At 50.3% G+C, this 18296-nt stretch overlaps 1 long non-coding RNA gene across 2 annotated transcripts; it reads right to left on the reverse strand.

The window, feature by feature from the left end:
* Positions 1–10504: 10504 nt before the first annotated feature.
* LOC142020342 (uncharacterized) lies at positions 10505–17607 on the reverse strand. Of its 2 annotated transcripts, XR_012647372.1 has the most exons (4): positions 17486–17607; positions 13765–13899; positions 12591–12642; positions 10505–11084 (listed from the first exon to the last, which is right to left on the reverse strand). It is a non-coding gene; the product is annotated as an uncharacterized LOC142020342 (long non-coding RNA). The 2 variants fall into 2 exon arrangements; XR_012647371.1 differs by lacking the exon at positions 12591–12642.
* Positions 17608–18296: the final 689 nt, after the last annotated feature.

The raw sequence follows: 18296 nt of genomic DNA on the forward strand, positions 1-18296 counted from the left end.
TCCTTTTGTTTGTTTTAAACTTGCTACCTGTTAATTTCATTTGGCGACACCTACTTCTTGTGTTATGGGAATGAGTAAATAACTTTTCCTTAGTCACTTTCTCCACACCTGTCATGATTTTATAGATCCCGAGGCCGGACCTCTAGGCCAGTCTGAGGCTAATGCTTAATTTCCTCACGCTTTCCCTCTGGGCTCGCTTTCCGGCCATTTTTGCTTTGTAGCCACACTAGAGTCAGCTAAGCAGAGTCAGGCAGATATTAATGGGATTCTTGACTTCAGAATGCTGCAGAATGCTCTACAGAATCCAGAGACATTGCTACTGGAAAGAGAGTCAGCAAATTGGTTATCCTGGCAAACTTTGCTACACTAGTCAATGCGCACAGGGCATGGGGGACCTGGCGTGAGTTCCGTATGCACAGGAGATAGGAAGCCGTTTAATTAATCAGCTCTAAATTCGAAGATCTAAGTATTGGGCATGAGAACTTTTTTTTTTTAAAACTTAATTTCCTTCCAGCAGCGTAATCCAGACAGTGTATGTAATGGTTCCCCTTCTGTTTCTTGTTAGGGTTTTGGCAAGTTCATTTATGGAGCAAGGACAGAAGAAGCCCAGGACTGAAGGAAAACAAAGAGAATGCATTCCCCTTTCCCTCCAGGGCAAGGGAGTGGAGTGGCAGTAGCATCCACAGAGGGAGAAACTGATTAATTCCATACTGCTAGCCCTGGAGTAGGAACAAAAGCTAGGATCCAAATTGGAGTCTATGCAAATAACGGCACTCTTTGCTGGAGAGTTTTACAAGGATAATAAAAACATCATAATAAATGGGGATGAATTATTCATGGTGGATGTGTCACTGATGTGATATATCATTGAGCAGTGATGGATTTTTTTTTACATATTCGGCTGCAGATGGAGAATGTTTTCTATCTTTTGCAGGTTTCTTCCCAGAAATGTTATTTAAAAAAAAAAAGAAAAAGAAAAAGAAACAAAGCTTGCATGACATACAGCTTTTGATATGAGAGTTGTAACTTTGGGGCTCTGGTTACAGCTGAAAAAAAAAAAGGTAACAATACCATGAAACATAGGCAGGAGAGCTGAAAAAATGCCTGTTTGATAAACCAGCCCAATCTGCCTAAATATCTGCTTAAATGTGGGGAGAAAACTATCAAGGGAAATCAAAAGGAGAGTTCTTCTTAGAACTGAAATTAGGGCAAAATTTCCCTCTCCGATTTCAATAGCAGAGGAAAAACTCTTTCAGTAGGAGGGTGGTGAGGCACTGGAATGCATTACTTAGAGAGGTGGTGGAACCTCCATTTGTGGAGGTTTTCACATCCCACCTTGACAAAGTCCTGGCTGGGATGATTTGGGTGGGGTTGTTCCTGCTTTGGGCAGGGGGCTGGACTCGATGACCTCCTGAGGTCTCTTCTAGTCCTAGGATTCTATGAGTCCACGTTCAAAGAGCTATCAACTGGGCGTGTTGACTGAGTTTTAGACAGCTTGGGGCTGAGGGTTAGTTTTGGAGGAAACCAGGCGAAATTGGCAAATCTGCAGCTGCAAAGGCAGCAGAATGCCGGAGGTAAAAACTCAGCATACAGCAAATCATACTGATGGTGTGGGTCTTGGTGCCCATCTAGCAGAGGTGGAAAAGGTGTCCAAAAAGTTACTTGAGTAAAAGTACAGTTGCTTGCAGGGGCGGGGGGTGGGATGTACTTAAGTACAAGTCCCTGGTGTCCCTCTGGAAAACTACTTGAGAAAAAGCTCACACACAGACCTCCCATCTAGACTGTACATGAGTAGCCAGATGGGAAAGCCGCCGCACTTTTACTTAAGTAACTTTTGGGCACGTTTTCCATTTCTGCCATCTAGTGACTGGTCCCCATAAAGAGGCTTCCGCGCATGTGACAGTCTCCTGGTAATCAGCACAGTTCTATAAATCAAGCACAACCAGCTGATGCTTTTAGAGTGTGAGGTCCCCGGGTTCTGGATTCTGCTGACAACCCAATCCTGGCACTGGAGCTCTTAGTGTTGGCGCTTGCCCCTAAATGGACGGGTGGCATAGTGTCTTCGGACCTGTCGCGCAAAGGGCTCGGCCGCACAGAATTGCTTCCCACTGTGTCATGTAGAGCTAGGAGGTCTGGCTGTTCTGCTGGGACACTGTAAGCCCAGAGTGCCTACGCGCTAGTGCTCCCCCTGCCCCGCAGCACCACTTTCAGGGAAACTGTCGAAGGACCTCCACGTGCAAGCAGAGAAAAGAGGATCTGCTCATGAGCAGCCCAGAACTGGGTTCTGTGGAGGCTTCCTTCCGGCGGGGACGTGGGATTTCCCCGGGGGTGTGCATCGAGCCCGGCCCATTGCTCCCTTTGAACGGTTTGTCTGTGCCTGCAGAACGTCCGCCAGGTGCCTTGTTCAGAGCCGCCTCCAGCGTTGAAATGTCCCAGCCTTGGTTGACGACAGGGCAGGCAGCTGTGCCGGAATGTTGCTGCTGTTGGGCGTCGCTTGCCAGGGACTTCTGCTCCCCTGTCCTTTCTAATGCGGCGTGCTCATTGGTACGTGTCTGATGGGTGGTCAGCAGACAGGAGGGAAGGCTCCAGCTATCAGCAGAATCCCCCAACCATGGGACCTCCACATTACTGCAGCTGATCAACTGGCAGCCTTGTGGGCCACAGACACAGCCTGTGGTCTTTGTTACTAGTGGGAGGCTTCCCCTAGAGCCCATGTGAACAGCCGCATGTTCACATGGGTTCATCTCGCTGGGACAACCAGCGCACATGCAACTGGTCAGGTGCATCGTGGGTGCTTCTGAGATGGGGTTCAGGGTTTTCCCCCCAGGAAGTATAAAAGGTATTGTCCTCTGTGACTGGACTAATGGACTGGCCTGTGAAAACCATTTCTACGTCTTAAAGGACAGCGCTGTCGCCAGAGTCCACCAGAGGTTGTGCCCAGAAGCCTCGCTGTTGGTAAGATGAACCTCGTTTCCTTGCTAGATGTTTTCTTCCTGGTCCTGGACTGAGTGTATATTTCAGAGGTGCCACTTGCAAGACTGAGCCCTGGTCTAATGCTTGCTTGCATTGGTGTTGTTAGCAAGTGGGTGTTTGCGTCGGCCAAGGACAGGGAGAAATGAAAGCCCGGTCCTTGCGCAAACTCAGCTCCACTCGCTTGGTTTCTCCCCTTTGCTCCATTTCCTCACTGGAGCAGCTGCTAGTGTTTGGACAACACCTGCTGTGTACAGTTAATCTTTTCTATGCCCCCATGTCAAGCTCTCATCTGTCCTGGTCTTTCCCTCTCTCTGTTGCTTTTAATTGTAAGTTTGTCCCTGGCCTGTTTGAAAGGGTGGTCATTTTGCAATGGGGAGTTAAAACAGCTCGCTTTTGAGAAGCAATGGTCTGCCTTAGCAATTACCCATGGCTCGGGTGGGCTTGCCCAGCCCTTATTACATTGGCAGCTCTATTCTGGTGTGCACCCTAGCTAGATGAGCCATGAGCCATGGCTGCACACACGCTATCTGAGACTTGCCCTGAGATGCAGAGGTGGGCAGGCAAAGTCACCTCTTAGGACCACGGCTGCAAAAGGGGATTGGGCAGCGAGGCAGCTAATGGAGAGTATTAGATGGGCACACATTTCATTGAGTCTCCAGGCCAAGCTCATTGCATTCACTGGCAATGCCTGGTGTCCTTCCACCCCAATCATCTGTGAGCTCTCCGGGTGCTCCCTTCTATCCCTCTGTTATGTCTCGGGAGCTCATCTGGGAGTTTACTAACCCCCGGGACGTGGCTGTTTTCCTGACAGGCCTGGCAGTCTCTCCCTCTTCAGGCAATCCGCCATTGACGCTAGCCAGAAGTCACAGGCAAAGGCCCTGTTGGTGGCTTGTTTCAAGACATGAGCCAACCACTGTGTGACGTCCTGGGAGGATGTGACCACCTTTTCCCTGCCGGCTGCTTCTTCAGCTCCAAGGAGGAATCTGAGACAGCGAGTGGGTTTCCCTCCAGGGAAACCTGTGCCAAGGCTTTTAGCCACGACTAGATGCAATCATGGGGGCTCAGTATAATTCTCCGGGCCCTGGTGAGGACACACGATGCTGGTTGCACAACATGTGGTCTGAAACCCAGTCATGGACGAAGTGGAGAGGTGTGAGGTGGAGCGAAGGGGTGTGGTGAATCCTCACAAACACACCGTGGGGAGAGGGGCGGGAGGTGGAAACAGAGTGTTGGACAGCTGTTACCCAGTGGTCATTTGTTGTGCCCGGTGGGTGAGTGAGTGGTGGGTAAATTGCTTCATTGCCGGTCCTGCAGACGCCACCTGGCAGGTATCTGAGTTAAGTTGGGCGATTTCCTCCTCATGCATCATTACCTGTAATAAAAGCTGCTTCAGTCAAATGCAGGCTAACAGGACAAGATCATATTAGGAGCCTCGTGTTAAACCCTGGGATTAAGAACACAACCAGGTTGCAGATCTGGATCACGGGAAGATATATTTTTACCATAGCTGCTGTCCAGCCAGGGGCCACCCTTTAAATAAGGGATCCCAATTTAATCTACTCCTTTCCTTCCTGGAAATGCAAACAACCCCCACCTGACGCTAGGGAGCGCGGAGAGACCCTCAGCCAGGCTGGGTTAAAGGAGCAGCTCCACTGGGGAAGGGCCGCTCCTGAGTCAATTGGCCAATGCTCATTGTCATAGCGGTTGGGCGCATCTGGCCGAAGCTGGCACATAGCCACCACAATGCATGGTGCTTAAGACACTGGTGCTGCTGCCCGGGGGACTGTCAGCAGGAACACACGGAGAGAGGGAGAGAACTGTCATGTGGGGATGGGGGTGAGGGTGAAAATGAGCCCTAGGGTGTGGTCCTATTGGTTCTGATCAATCACCAAAGCCCTCAGAGACTGCAGGGAGTGGGAGGGGTCTGGGGCCTATATAGATCAGACTCCAGCTAGTCCGTGGCCTGCAGGATGAGAAGCACCTCAAGACAGACTGTGCTCAACAGACAGCACCAGCTCAGCGCCTGAGGAGCAGTGACCACTTGGAAATGAAGGTCCTGGGTTGAGGCCTGAGGTGCTGGATGGGCCCTTCCTCCCTATAAATTTGCTTTTTCACCCCAGAGCAACCTTACGGGGATGAGGAAATGAGTGTGGTTGTTGGCGTAACAAATACTGATGCGCCGCTGTCTTCGAGAACGGCTGCTCCGGTCTCTGCTCACCTTCCCCTTTTCTGTGCGGGCCAGGCCACCATGGGCCAATGGGGGACCACTTGGGGACAAATGGAGAGACACTAAGGAGAGAGCGGAATGTGCCCAAGGAGTGAAAAGAAATTGTTGCATCATGGCTACGAGGCCTGAGCTTTGCCGAGGACCACCTTGGAAGGCCCTGTCTGGAGACACTATTGGTGATACTGGCGTGGTGCGAAGAGGCCATTAAAATTTGTGCCCGCTGTACTTAATTACCATAGGAGGGGAGTGCAGAGATCTGTATTCAGTTTCCATTGACTGGGCTGCTCTGTCCCCACCCATGACAACAGGCAGTCTGGGGGCGGGGTGGGTCCTTGCAGCAGTCAGGCTAGAAGGCGAGGAAGACTGGTGCTGGCCGGGGGCCTGTAGCCCGCTTTAGAAAGGGAAGGGGCAGTTGCAGACTTTGTGACCCTGTGCAAATAGCTGCATAGCTCTGTGCTGCGGTTTCTCGTTGTCAAGGACATCTGTACCTGACAGAGGTCTTGGGGGCAGAACTAGCTATGTCTAAGTCTTATCTAAATCTCATTATAAACCCTTGAGGCACCTGCTGTCACTGAACTCTGATGACCAGAAGGTCTAGAAACAGATCTGGTAAAGGTCAAGCCTGTTCCTCCTGAGCAGAGTGGTGCAGTGGAAGTGGCTGGGCTCATAACCAGAGGTTGTGGGGTTGAAACCATTCTCTGCTAGCCATGGCCTGCACTCTTATTTCACAAGGAGGGTGGGGAAGCGCTGGAGTGTGTTACCTAGAGAGGTGGTGGAATCTCCACCCCTTCAGGTTTTTAAGTTCCAGATTGACAAAGTCCTGGCTGGGATGGTTTAGTTGGGGCTGTTCCTGCTTTGGGCAGGAGGCTGGACTCAATGTCCTCCTGATGTCCCTTCCAGCCCTAGGATTCTATGATTCTGCTCTATATCAGAGGTGGGGAACCACATAAAAGGGGCCACTGACCACCCAAAAATCAGTTGGGGAACCACATAAAAGTGAGAAGCACCTCCCCAAAAAGGGGCGGAAAAACCCCTACTGATGTGGCCCCTGGCTCAGACACCTCACTCCCTCCTGCACCGGCACCACAGGCCAGGGAGGGATACAGGGAATGAGGGGCAGAGCTTCTCCCAGGCCTGATTACCTCTTCTGGGGACCTGACGTGGAACTATAAATGGGAAGCATTAGGAGCTTCTTGTCTCTGTCTCTGTCCAGACAGGCCGTGTTCTGGATCCCCACCCCTACTGCATAGGATTAGGCCAAATATACATCAGCAGGGGGGCAGCAGTTCACATTGTCAGTTTGCCGGATTGCTGGAGATGACGGTATCCCAAATTTATTTTTTCTGTTTGCAAATTACCTCTGACCGCGTGGTGACTCTTAACTTATCTGCCCCTCACTTGCCGTCGGCTGCCAAAATGACTGCATGAACAAATTTCAGACTATGCATTTGCTGAGGATTCAATTATCTTTATTGATTGGATGCCAGATAACTTGGCTGGCCCAACTGATTAATCAAAGAGAAGTCACCACAATGCAGAAAGGCAAATGCGTTTTCAGTTTTGGAGAACAGTCGTGTGGCAGGGTTGCTCTGTTCCAAACATGAGCTCAGTTTGGCTTTTATCTATACAGCTCTTGTATAGAACAGAAAACTCCTCTGTATCATTACACACCTTGCTCTCCGTTGCTTATCTTATTTCCTTCCTATTTTCCAGGGCACACAAACATCGGTACTGATTTATCCCTCGCACACTGTAGCAGTTGTAGTTAGCAGAATGGCAAGTCTCAACAGAAGCTATCTCCTGGCTCTGACAGTCACCGCACGTACAGGTAACAGGGGTTTTGAATGGTTTATCTACTCCCAAACTTCTGCTAGAAAGCCTAGTGTGAGTACAAGACATTTTGAGAATACAGTGCCAGTACCAAGTCTTCCAAGAAAGACAGTATCAACTAACACATTGAGCCCAAGGTGGCTGTTTTGAGTAATCATTAACTGCGTCATATCCCTGGCTTTCCAAATTGCATATTGTTGCCCTTTCTGGATTGGATGACAAGCTGTTTACACAGCAGGAATTCTTTGTTCTGTTCTCATGTTCCTCTTGAACAAGCAGAGTTGTTTGTACCTCTTGTGGGAATGATTTTTAAAAAGATTTTTTTTTCCTGAATGGGCATGTGTGTGAACACGCTTGTGAATACACATTTGCACCAGCATTCATGCAGGCTAAGTAGGTCACAGCCACCTGCTAAGTGAATCAGCAGCTTTTTGTTTGCAGGAATGCTCTCAAATCCATCCTTGATGTAATGACCCAGCTCAGCACAACCTTGTCCTCCAAATGGCAAAAATGGAAAAGCAACGCAGGAGGTAGAAAATAATCTTGTGCTTGGTTTTGAAAAGCCTCTGCCTGAATGATGCGATAAAACCTCTCTTCCAAGAATGCAGATTGTTGATTGATGGAATTTATTCTGTAGCGGTATTAAGCGCACTCACTGGATCGGACGTGTTCCTGCCCTGTGTGCGCTGACGATATTGCATCTCGATCGGCTGGAACAAGGCCGGTTTTAATGTGCTTTCCAAGGAAGGAGTCATTATGTTCCCCCTTTAGAATTCAAACGAGAGTTTCCTCCATAATTCAGCTGCTGCTGAATTGACTTAGTGAAGATCGCTGCAGGCATTTGCTTAGGAACTGGTTAAATTACCTTGCCTAATGGACTCCAGACGTTAGGTTACCCGAGCGTAAACTGTGCCAGGAAGGTCCCAGGAGCTGTGTGAGCTGAACGGCAAGTGGGTTTCCACTTGGTCTCAAGATGCAAACTGAAGCACAAATCAGGGAGGGAAGGGGCCTTTCTTTTCTTTCTTCCTTTCTCCTGCGTGCTACCTGCCGGCTGAGCTCTGGGAATATGAGCCTGTGTCTGCCCCACTAGTGAATGCAAACAGTGCTGGAGCAAGCTGATTTCTCTTCTGGCCAGGCATGGGCCACATTGTCTGACTCCTCAGGCTCACTCAGCAGCTCTTGCATTCCTGTACAATGGCCAAAGGCTGGTGCAGGGCGAGGGTTCTAGTGGGAATACAAATGAGGCCAGCCCCATGGGGTCTGGATGCTTGGATTAGACCCATAAGTTTTGCCTCCACTCTTGGCAAAGCCTCCCGCTCTTATGACTTTGGAACACCTCCCTAGGCTTGATGGTGGGACAGCTGGTGGTGGTGGCAGCTGGCTTCTTGAACACAATGTCACATAGACCTCTGATGTGTAGACTCTGAGCTTTACTAGGTCACGTGTGCTTACACACTTGGGGCTCTGTGTGTGTGCGCGTGTGTGTGTGCATGCACTATTGCTTCTGCTAGGGGAGCTGAGCCAATGGGGAAACATTTGAGGAAACAGGCTTTGAGTAGTGCCTTTGGCCCGGGTAAATGTGAGTGTGGGAGTCCCTCAGGGATAAGGTGACCAGATGTCCTGTTTTTATTGGGAGAGTTTGTCTTATCCAGGCACCTATCACCATCCACCCCACCCCATAACATTTTTTTCACATTGTTGTCTGGTCACCCTACTCAGGGAGCTATGTGGCTTCTGCAATGTTTTCTTGAAGGCTTTGCTAGGTGGAAGCTGCCCTCGGGGACAGTTTTAAGAAGCATCTTTGCATTTCCACAACCAGGCCTTTGTCACACTCTTATTGACACACCAATGGTAACAAGGTCGGTTGACCCCTTTTCCAGTCTTGCTATGGAGCCTCTCCAAAATTTTTTAGCTTCATCCAAGTCCATTTTACAAAGTCTTCTCAGCCTCAGTTGCTAGCTCAGGGCTAGGCTTCAGAGAAATGTTTCTACCTAATTTAAAGTGAATCAGCTGAGGGGCCCTTAATTAAGATTCCCTGCAAATAGCAGATTTCAGCAGCTCTCCCGAAGGTGGACTTCTGTTCCCCATCTTGTAGCAAACAGGGGAAAGTGAAGGAGGAAAACAAGTTACTTGGCTCTTGTGTCTAACACCAGCAAGTATTTGAGTGAAACCTTGTAAGCTGAAGTTAATGGGTCTGATCCTCAGCTATAAATCCCAGACAGCTGATATCTGATCCTCAGCTATAAATCCCATTTTAGACCCACGGGGCAGTGCTGGCAGTTATCCCAGCCAAGGATCTGACCCTTCGCCTGAATTCAGAGGTTGCTGTTGGCTCTGAGCTATTTTTGACTTATAGGAATTCTACCAGCCAGGCCAGGAAGCAGCAACAGGAGGTAGGTGAGGGAGGAGGAGGTTTCTTCTGCCTAAAGACATTTGGGATAGTCAAGATAGTGGTGGGTGGGGAAATACACAACCTAGCCTCAGAGCAGGGGTTGCAAGAGGGGATCTTTGCTGACTCCATCTTCATGGGCAGGAGCCTGGGGAGGACTGTAGGTATTAAATTACCGGTCATTTCTTTAAATTTTAGTGTTTTTCTGCTCTGCTAGGAGTCTTTGTAGCAAAACAAGTGATCTGGTTCTTGAACAGTCAATCTGCAATGAACCAGCTTAGAGTGAGATGGGCTCAGATATTCCTCTTTTTAGGGAGGGGTGTGTGTGTGTGTGTGTGTGTGTGTGGTTTTTGGGTTCTGCAGTTGTCAATCCGGATGCTAGGAAACAGTCTTATTTCTTTTGCTGGGAAGTTGCATTAAAAAACCATCAGGTACATTGCACCTTCTCTTTGTATGCTGAGTACATAGCAAGAGGCAGGGTAAGGTCGTGAGTCATTAAGGGAGCAGAAATGAGGTGGTTTGTGCACCTTAGCTGTACATTTCCATATCTTCCAATGTTTGGATTTCTTGAAAATGTAACTCTAGTTCTGAACTTTCAGGGATGCTAATAACTGTCTAAATCAAAATCTTTCAAGGTAATAACCTCTAAACTCACAAGCCAGCAACTTGAATACACAGTGAATGAAACTGTGATGGGCTCAGGCCCAGAGATCCCCTTTAGATGTCACTTGATGTGCTGAAAATACCAGTGAGACCACATACCTGGCTCTGGGGTGCCCCACAACTCTGTTCTGCTGAGCCAGAACCTATGGTCTCTTCTCAGCCATGGCACAGTATTGAGGTCACAGCCCATGGCACAGCTTCACAGGTACCGTGATCAGCTCAACTCCAGGAAGGCTCGGTCAACAGGACTTGACGCAGTGCCCTGGGCACGGTCCCAAGGGGGCCAGAATCCTAGTGCAATCTGTATTGCTTCTTCTAAAGTTTATACAGACCAAGTTCAGAAATTGTTTAATCAATAAGAGGTGCACAGCTGCTGTACCCCCCATCACAATTATTTACACAGGGTTTATTAATAAACAAAAGTGATTTTTTTTTTTTTTTTTACATGGAAAAAGTAGGATTTAAGTGATAGCAAGTGATAGCAGACAAATGAAAGTAAGTTACTAAGGAAAATAAAACAAGATGGCAGCTAAATCTAATACACTAAAAGAACTTGTTGCAAATCATAATTTCTCGCCCTGGTTCTTATTTTAGTAAAGTCCTTCTCAGGCCAGAGATGACCCTTCCGATCTGGTTCTCCTCCGCCCAAGTCATTACAGTCCTTTCTGTTTCCAGGTGTTTTTACCTATCTTCTGAGTGTGGGGACAGTCTGTAAAGACAGCTGAAGATAATCATTGTTTCCTTTGCTTTATATAGAATTCCCTAGGCCAGGAAGCTTTTCTTCCATTTCCCTGCACCTCAGTGGATAAGTACAAAATTCCAGATAGATTCCAGCATCATGTGACATGGTCTCATGTGTATGTAGCAAACGTACAGGAAGACCGTTCTCCCCACTCCCTTGTTTCTTGCTAATGGGCCAGTACTCCATCTCCCTTCTCGATATTTTGTTCCAGATGGGCTGGAAATAGACTTTGTCCCAACATGAATCCGTGGATAATAAATCTAGAATCAATATTCCTGATGTCAGATACAGAAATGGTACATGCATGCAATAGAATATATACATTCTTTGGACTGCAAGCTTCTCCATGCTGTGTTGCATGATGTAATTTGCACAAAAACATATTCAAGTTATGTTAGATTCCTGGGAGGAGCCTGGAGTAGACAACCAGAAGTGCACAGCGTTCTGTTCAGCCAGAATAAGGTGAGTGTAATGAGTTGGTTTTATAGAGGGGCTGAAGAGCTTCTGTTGCCTTTGCTCAGCAAGCCAAATAACAAGTAGGACTTGTGTGCACAGTGCTGATGACTGTGATCAGCTATGCTTGCAAAAGGATTTCACCCTATGGAGACTGATCCTTCTCTCGGCTGCACTGGCACGGGAAGTATTTTTAGGGTGGGGGTGCTGAGCTGTGCCCCATCCCAAGCCTGTTTGTGCCCCTCACTGCCCCAAGTGGGGATCATATGTAGAGTAGCCAACTCTCTCGGACTGGATGGACCAGGTGCTGTTGCTGAAAATCTGGTCTGTCTGGTCAGGGTTAGTTGGCAATTTAAGAACAGCTGGGTGTGTCTGCCGCAGCTGGTGGCCTGGACCCTGGGGATGCTGGCTACAGGGTCAGCGGGCAGTAGGACCCTGGCAAGGGTTTGTGGATAGCTTCCCCCTATAGCTGTGGGAGCAGCATCTGGCCCAGGAGTAGCGAAATCCCAAACATATGTCTCCCTAATGTTGCTAGTAGCAGAAGAGAATGCATTAAATTCAGCTGGAATGGGGTAACCCAGCAGTAACCTCTTCAACCAAGCAATAATCTTCTCTGCACTCCTTGTAAGGTCTCGGCTTTTAAACCACAATTCCCTAGGCATGCTTGGTGAATCCCCGCCAGCATAATTAAATCCTGAGTCTTGATGCAAGATGAAGCACTTCCAAGAGAGGTAGTCTTCCTGCTTGGATGTACTCCAGTGACTTTGAGTTAGAGCAAACCCAGAGATTAGTGCCTCTTACCACTTAGTAACTAGCTTATAAAGAACTATATTCTCCATCACACACAAGAGAACAGGGGTTTTGGAGCAGTTCAAGATGAAATCATTAACAGGGAGGAAAACTGCAGCCGTTGTGGTTTTTCCCCTTCTCTGCCCCAAGGAACCTTCTGTCATGGCTTTGTTTTCCCCAGACCTCCCTAAACTTTATGGGCCCTGTCTGGCAAACCATACTGAGCTGCTGGCACATGGCTATTTATTTCCTTAAAGCTACAAAAATGTATTGGTATTTTGCTGAGTTGGGGCCTAACTCAGCACAAGTTAGCAGGTCAGAGTTTCATTTAGTTTCTTGATATTTGTCTGGGAAAGGAATGGCTTCTCGTAAAATTGGATGCAAATATCTTCATGCCCCTCTGGAGAAGCTGCTGCACCAAAGTTTGGGGCTGGACATCTGTATGAAGGACAGAAGTATTACAAACTACTGATCCGAGTCAGTTACAATCTAAATAATGCAACTAAAGGTACAGCTATACTTACCGGGAGATCAACCCAGTCAAAGTTGATCTTCTAGAGTTCGATTTTCATGCGCCTGGTTGGGATGTGTGAAATGGAACTATCAGGGCTCGACAGTCGACTCTGGTACTCCTCATCATCAGGAGTAAGGGAGGTCTGAGGAAGAGTTTCTCTGGCTCTCTATGAGGATGGCCTGATAAATCAGTGTTAGATACGGCGATTCCAGCTATGCCAATGGAATTACGTATCTAGGATCAACTTTCAGATCTAGTGTAGACCTGGCCTAAGAGTTAATAATGCCCAACACTTCCTCTTCCTGAAGCTGAATTGGAAGGCTCTGTTCATTAGGGTTTCCTGATTTTTAACCTTTATAAATAACTGAAGACAGAGTCTTATAACTCTGCCGAACTTTATCCATTTGGACTAAAATTTTCCATGCCAAGTACCTGCTGCAGGTTGAATTTTATGTTGGAAAAGTTCATAATACTAAGCTCTGAGGGAGAGAGAAGATGAATCTGTGCAGATGACTGGAAGTCATGACACTTGAGTTCTTCTCCTCCTTTTGCCACTGAACCAATGTGTTGACCTTCAAGGCCACCTAGGCTACAGACTTGACATTGAAGTACCTCAAGTCAGCACTGTCTTCAGTGTTATACCTCACATTTACAAGCCTAGGCTTTAGGCACTCTAGGGTGAACATCAGAGCCTTAAACCCTCTGCCTCAGTTTGGATCCTCTTAACTAGAAATGTTGCTTACAAATTGTAGGGGAGCATGCACGGCCCTGTCTTGACCGAAGTTGGAACACATGAGAAGGCAAGTTTGGGCCTGGGTGAAGTCTGGTACAATAAGTGCAAGCAGAAAAGGCCTAAAGTGGTGTGAGGAAATGGGACTTCCTCTGTTTAAGGTAGTCAGGCCAAGTATGACCACAAGCAGTGCAAAACAACATGCCCTGCCAGAAACTTCCAGTCAGATAAGTGCAAACGTTCACCAGCCACAAAACTGTTAGACACAAAAAGGGTAACTGGCTTATGAAACCAGCATAGACCGAGAGGTAGAGGTTAGTTTAGGGACTAGGAAACCAGAATAGCTATGACGATCGTTCATCACACTTGGAAAAAACCACACCGAGCAATATATAGGGGCAGAAGGGAGATGATCATTGGACAGGAATGAGCAAGTTGCCCCCCCACCACGTACCTTGCTCACAGAAGCAAGTCGAAGGAGCTGAACCTTTGAAACTGGCAGATACCTTGTGGGCACCTCAGCGTGTGAAGAAAATGGAGGTCTTGGTCTCCAGTCTGGTAGTGTAAGTCTGCAAAATGGGTCACCTGTCTAGTAGACAGGTGTAGATGCATTGTTAGTATTGGTTATGGCTATGTCAACGCTAGCCCCTGCCTTTTGAAAGGGGGACGCTAATGAGACACTTTGGGATACGCTAATGAGGCACTACCATGACTATACATTGCCTCATTAGCATAATGCCAGCCACAGCAATTGGAAAGTGCTGCTTTCAAATTGCATGCCCCCCATGTAGATGGGGGGGGGCCTTTCGAAAGGACGCCCTGCTCTTCGAAAGCCCCTTATTCCTATTTTGAACCACTGCTGCCGCAATTATGCAAATGAGGTGCTGCATATTCACGGCAGTGTCTCATTAGCACCCCCCTTTCGAAAGGTGGGGGCTAGTGTAGACATAGCCTATCAGGCTTGCAATAAAACAATAGCTGAGTATTTTCTGGCTCCTTTCGGACCCGCTAACACACACAACGCAAATACTGTGGTGGCATCCTGGAATGCTTGAAGCTCCTCAGATGTAAGATGCCGGAGCTCTGGTGCAGCTCGAAACCCCCAAGTGTTAGGGCTTGGTTTGCCGGCTAGTGCAGCACGCTGGCTGTAAGTCTACAGTAGACTAGCTGGACGAGCGCTACCTGTTCACCTCACTCCTGTGACTGTGCTCTGACTTCCCATGCGCGTGAGGGTCATAAAGGCTCCCCGTGGACATCTAGGCTACGTCTACACGTGAAGCCTACATCGAAGTAGCTTATTTCGATGTAGCAACATTGAAATAGGCTATTTCGATGAATAACGTCTACACGTCCTCCAGGGCTGGCAACGTCGATGTTCAACATCGACGTTGCGCAGCACCACATCGAAATAGGCGCTGCGAGGGAACGTCTACACGCCAAAGTAGCACACATCGAAATAAGGGTGCCAGGCACAGCTGCAGACAGGGTCACAGGGTGGACTCAACAGCAAGCCGCTCCCTTAAAGGGCCCCTCCCAGACACAGTTGCACTAAACAACACAAGATACACAGAGCCGACAACTGGTTGCAGACCCTGTGCATGCAGCATGAATCCCCCGCTGCCGCAGCAGCAGCCAGAAGCCCTGGGCTAAGGGCTGCTGCACACGGTGACCATAGAGCCCCGCAGAGGCTGGAGAGAGAGCGTCTCTCAACCCCTCAGCTGATGGCCGCCATGGCGGACCCCGCAATTTCGATGTTGCGGGACGCGGATCGGCTACAAGTGCCCTACTTCGACGTTCAACTTCGAAGTAGGGCGCTATTCCCATCCCCTCATGGGGTTAGCGGCTTCGATGTCTCGCCGCCTAACGTCCATGTTAACATCGAAATAGCGCCCAACACGTGTAGCCGCGACGGGCGCTATTTCGAAGTTAGTGCCGCTACTTCGAAGTAGCGCGCACGTGTAGACGCGGCTCTAATGTCCTATGGAATTACAGTCCAGCTTGCTGTGTAGTCACTTGCTGTCAGAGGGGGCCCCTCACCCCTCCTGCTAGCTCACTGCCTAACCTGGCAACTCCACAGCACCCTGGGAATGCCTCGCCAAAGCCGCCTGCCCGGCTTCACTCCCAATGCAAACAAATGACTCGCGTCCCCACAATGCAGCAGTTGGCGCCCCACGGGGCTCCAGCCCCTGCCGCTCTGTAGAGCCAAGCCGTACCCGAGCGTGACACACTTTGCAGGAGCACAAGCGTCATCCCTGCAACTTCCTCATTTAAAAACTCCCTCCAATCCAGCAGCGCGGTGGCTGGGAGCAAGGAGGGCGGCCGCTGGCCGCTTCCCAACATCTCTACACCATGCATCGGATAAGCATTTACATGGCACGCCGGCATCCGAAGGATGGATAAACCACGATTAAATAGCTCCCCACCCATGTGCTCCTATTCCCAGCCTGTCAGGGGCACTGAGGACAAGGCAGGCTGCGACTTGTTGATGGCCGCAGAGAGGACTGCGCCGTTGGCAAGCCAGAATTTAACTAAGACATTTCTAAAATTAAGTTACGCTCATTACCCTGGGCGCCCTAGTCGTGTAATGGTCTCCCTTAAAAAAGGAAGACCAATAGCCCGGAGAGAAACACTGGCAATGTGCCACCCTCCCACAGCCCCAGACAAAAGGGCACTGCAGGATGCTGGAACTGGGACTGTATGTGGGGGGGGGAGCGGGGGGAGGAGGAATGTGGGGTGGGCAGAAGTGTGTGTGGGGGAGGGGAGGGGTGATGCGGGCGGGAGTGTGTGTGTGTGTGTGTGTGTGTGTGTGTGTCTGTGGGAAGGGGAGGAGAGGGGAGGGAGGAATGTGGGGTGGGCAGAAGTGTGTGGGGGGAGGGGAGGGGTGATGCAGGCAGGAGTGTGTGTGTGTGAGTGTGTGTGTGGGAAGGGGAGGAGAGGGGAGGGAGGAATGTGGGGTGGGCAGAAGTGTGTGGGGGGAGGGGAGGGGTGATGCAGGCAGGAGTGTGTGTGTGTGAGTGTGTGTGTGTGTGGGAAGGGGAGGAGAGGAGAGGAGAGGGGAGGGAGGAATGTGGGGTGGGCAGGAGTGTGGGGGGGAGGGGAGGGGTGATGCAGGCGGGAGAGTGTGTGTGTGTGTGTGGGAAGGGGACGAGGGGGACGGAGGAATGTGGGGTTGGCGGGAGTGTGTGGGGGGGAGGGGAGGGGTGATGCAGGCGGGAGAGTGTGTGTGTGTGTGTGGGAAGGGGACGAGGGGGAGGGAGGAATGTGGGGTTGGGGGGAGTGTGTGTGGGGGCGAGGAGGGCAGGAGTGTGTGTGGGGAGGGGAGGGTGTGTGGGGGGAAGAGAGGGGAAGGGAGGCATGTGGGGTGGGCAGGAATGTGTGGGGGGGCGTGGGGGGGGAGGAGAGGAGGAGGAGGGAGGAAAATGGGGTGGGCAGGAGTGTGTGTGTGTGGGGCGGGAGTGCTACCACTCTCCACCCCCTGCCTGGAAGTGGTTTCCATCACACAAGGGGCTTACAGTTTGGTTCAATGGCTCTGAGCCTCCCCACAAACCCTTCGCCGGGGCTGTCTTGAGGGATGTACGGGGCCTGCGGCAACTCCCCCACAGGGTATCAGGCCTTCGGCCTGGGGTGCCCTGCCCCACTCCTGCTCCTCGCCTTCCCCAGGTCCTACTCCGGTCTTGCCCCCTCCCCCGAGGAACGCGCGGTGGGAGATTGCAGGGGCCTGGCTCCGTAGCAGCTGGGGTCACCTTCCCTCCCTCATTCGACATGCAGGTGGTGGGAGCTGGCACGGCCCAGCAGCCTGCTCCGCTTCGCTCTGCCGTGCTGCCCCCCGGCCTGCCGTGCCCCTCTTCTCTGCGGCAGCAGGAACTGGAGTGCCCTCAGGCCAGAGCGCTCTGCTGCCAGCCACCGCTGAGCACACTGGGCCAAGGGAGGGCAGAGCAGGCTGCTGGGCTACTCTGGCTCCCACTGCTTCAGCGAGTGCTGGGGGAGATCCCTGCTGGGCTGATGCCAGGCCTCTGTAATCCCCATTCACAGGGTGGTTGAGGCAGCTGCTGCAGGGCTCCCAAAAGCACAGGGCCTGGAGCTTCTGCCCCAAACAGTCCTACGAACCGGACAGCTCTTCCCGTCACTTGCCTACTTCCCCTTCTGTGCTGCTAGGCCAAGTGGTAACGCTGTACCTCCTCACATCTGTCCTTGGCACAAAGAGGGAGGCCAGCTGTAGAACTCGCAGCCCGCCAGGACGGAGCAAACTGGCAGCCTGCCGCTCGTTTGCTGCTGCAGAGCGAGAATTGAAAAGTCCCAGGTGCTGCTTCTCTGTTCGGTTTATGCAAGCATGTAATGCCCTGCGTTGGCCCACTGCTTGCTTGACGTGGATTTAAAGTAACATGTTCGATTTCTGCAGAAATAAAACATTCTGGCTGTTTTCACATCGAGCTGTGAGTTTCGTGGGGGGCTAGATCTATGGTTAATAAAATATCCCTCCCTACTGGTCCTGTCCCCCAGCTTGAGGTGATCCTGCAGTTACTTTGTCTTGTCTTGTACCATTCCCTTCTCTTCTGGTCTTACCTTCCTTGAGCTGCCCTGTCTTTAAGTTCTGGTCACCTCTAGCTCCATGAATGCATCTTTGTCCCCAGCTAGTCCAGCCTTGGCCCCTGTATCCTGCAGCTTTTCCCATTTACCGCCTCCGGTTTGATTGCACCTTTCAAAAGCTTCCCCCAGAGAGCTGCAGATGCAGACACATTTATCTGACTGCTGTAAATCTCCCCTTGCATCATGCACAAGAGATTTCTTTGCTCGTTAGAGCTTATGTGCTGTGAAACTCTGCAGCCCCTCCCAGCTCCCCTGGTCCATCTGTGCCATCAGGCATCACAAAAGCTCATCATATAGATGCTAATCACAGGGAACGGGGCTTATCAACCCTGGTGCCGGAGCATATGGATTCTTGCTTTACCACTGCCCCGTACAAAGGTTTTTGCATTAGAAGCAGCT

This window comes from Carettochelys insculpta, chromosome 13, assembly GCF_033958435.1.
Source record: "Carettochelys insculpta isolate YL-2023 chromosome 13, ASM3395843v1, whole genome shotgun sequence".
Taxonomy (NCBI): domain Eukaryota; kingdom Metazoa; phylum Chordata; order Testudines; family Carettochelyidae; genus Carettochelys; species Carettochelys insculpta.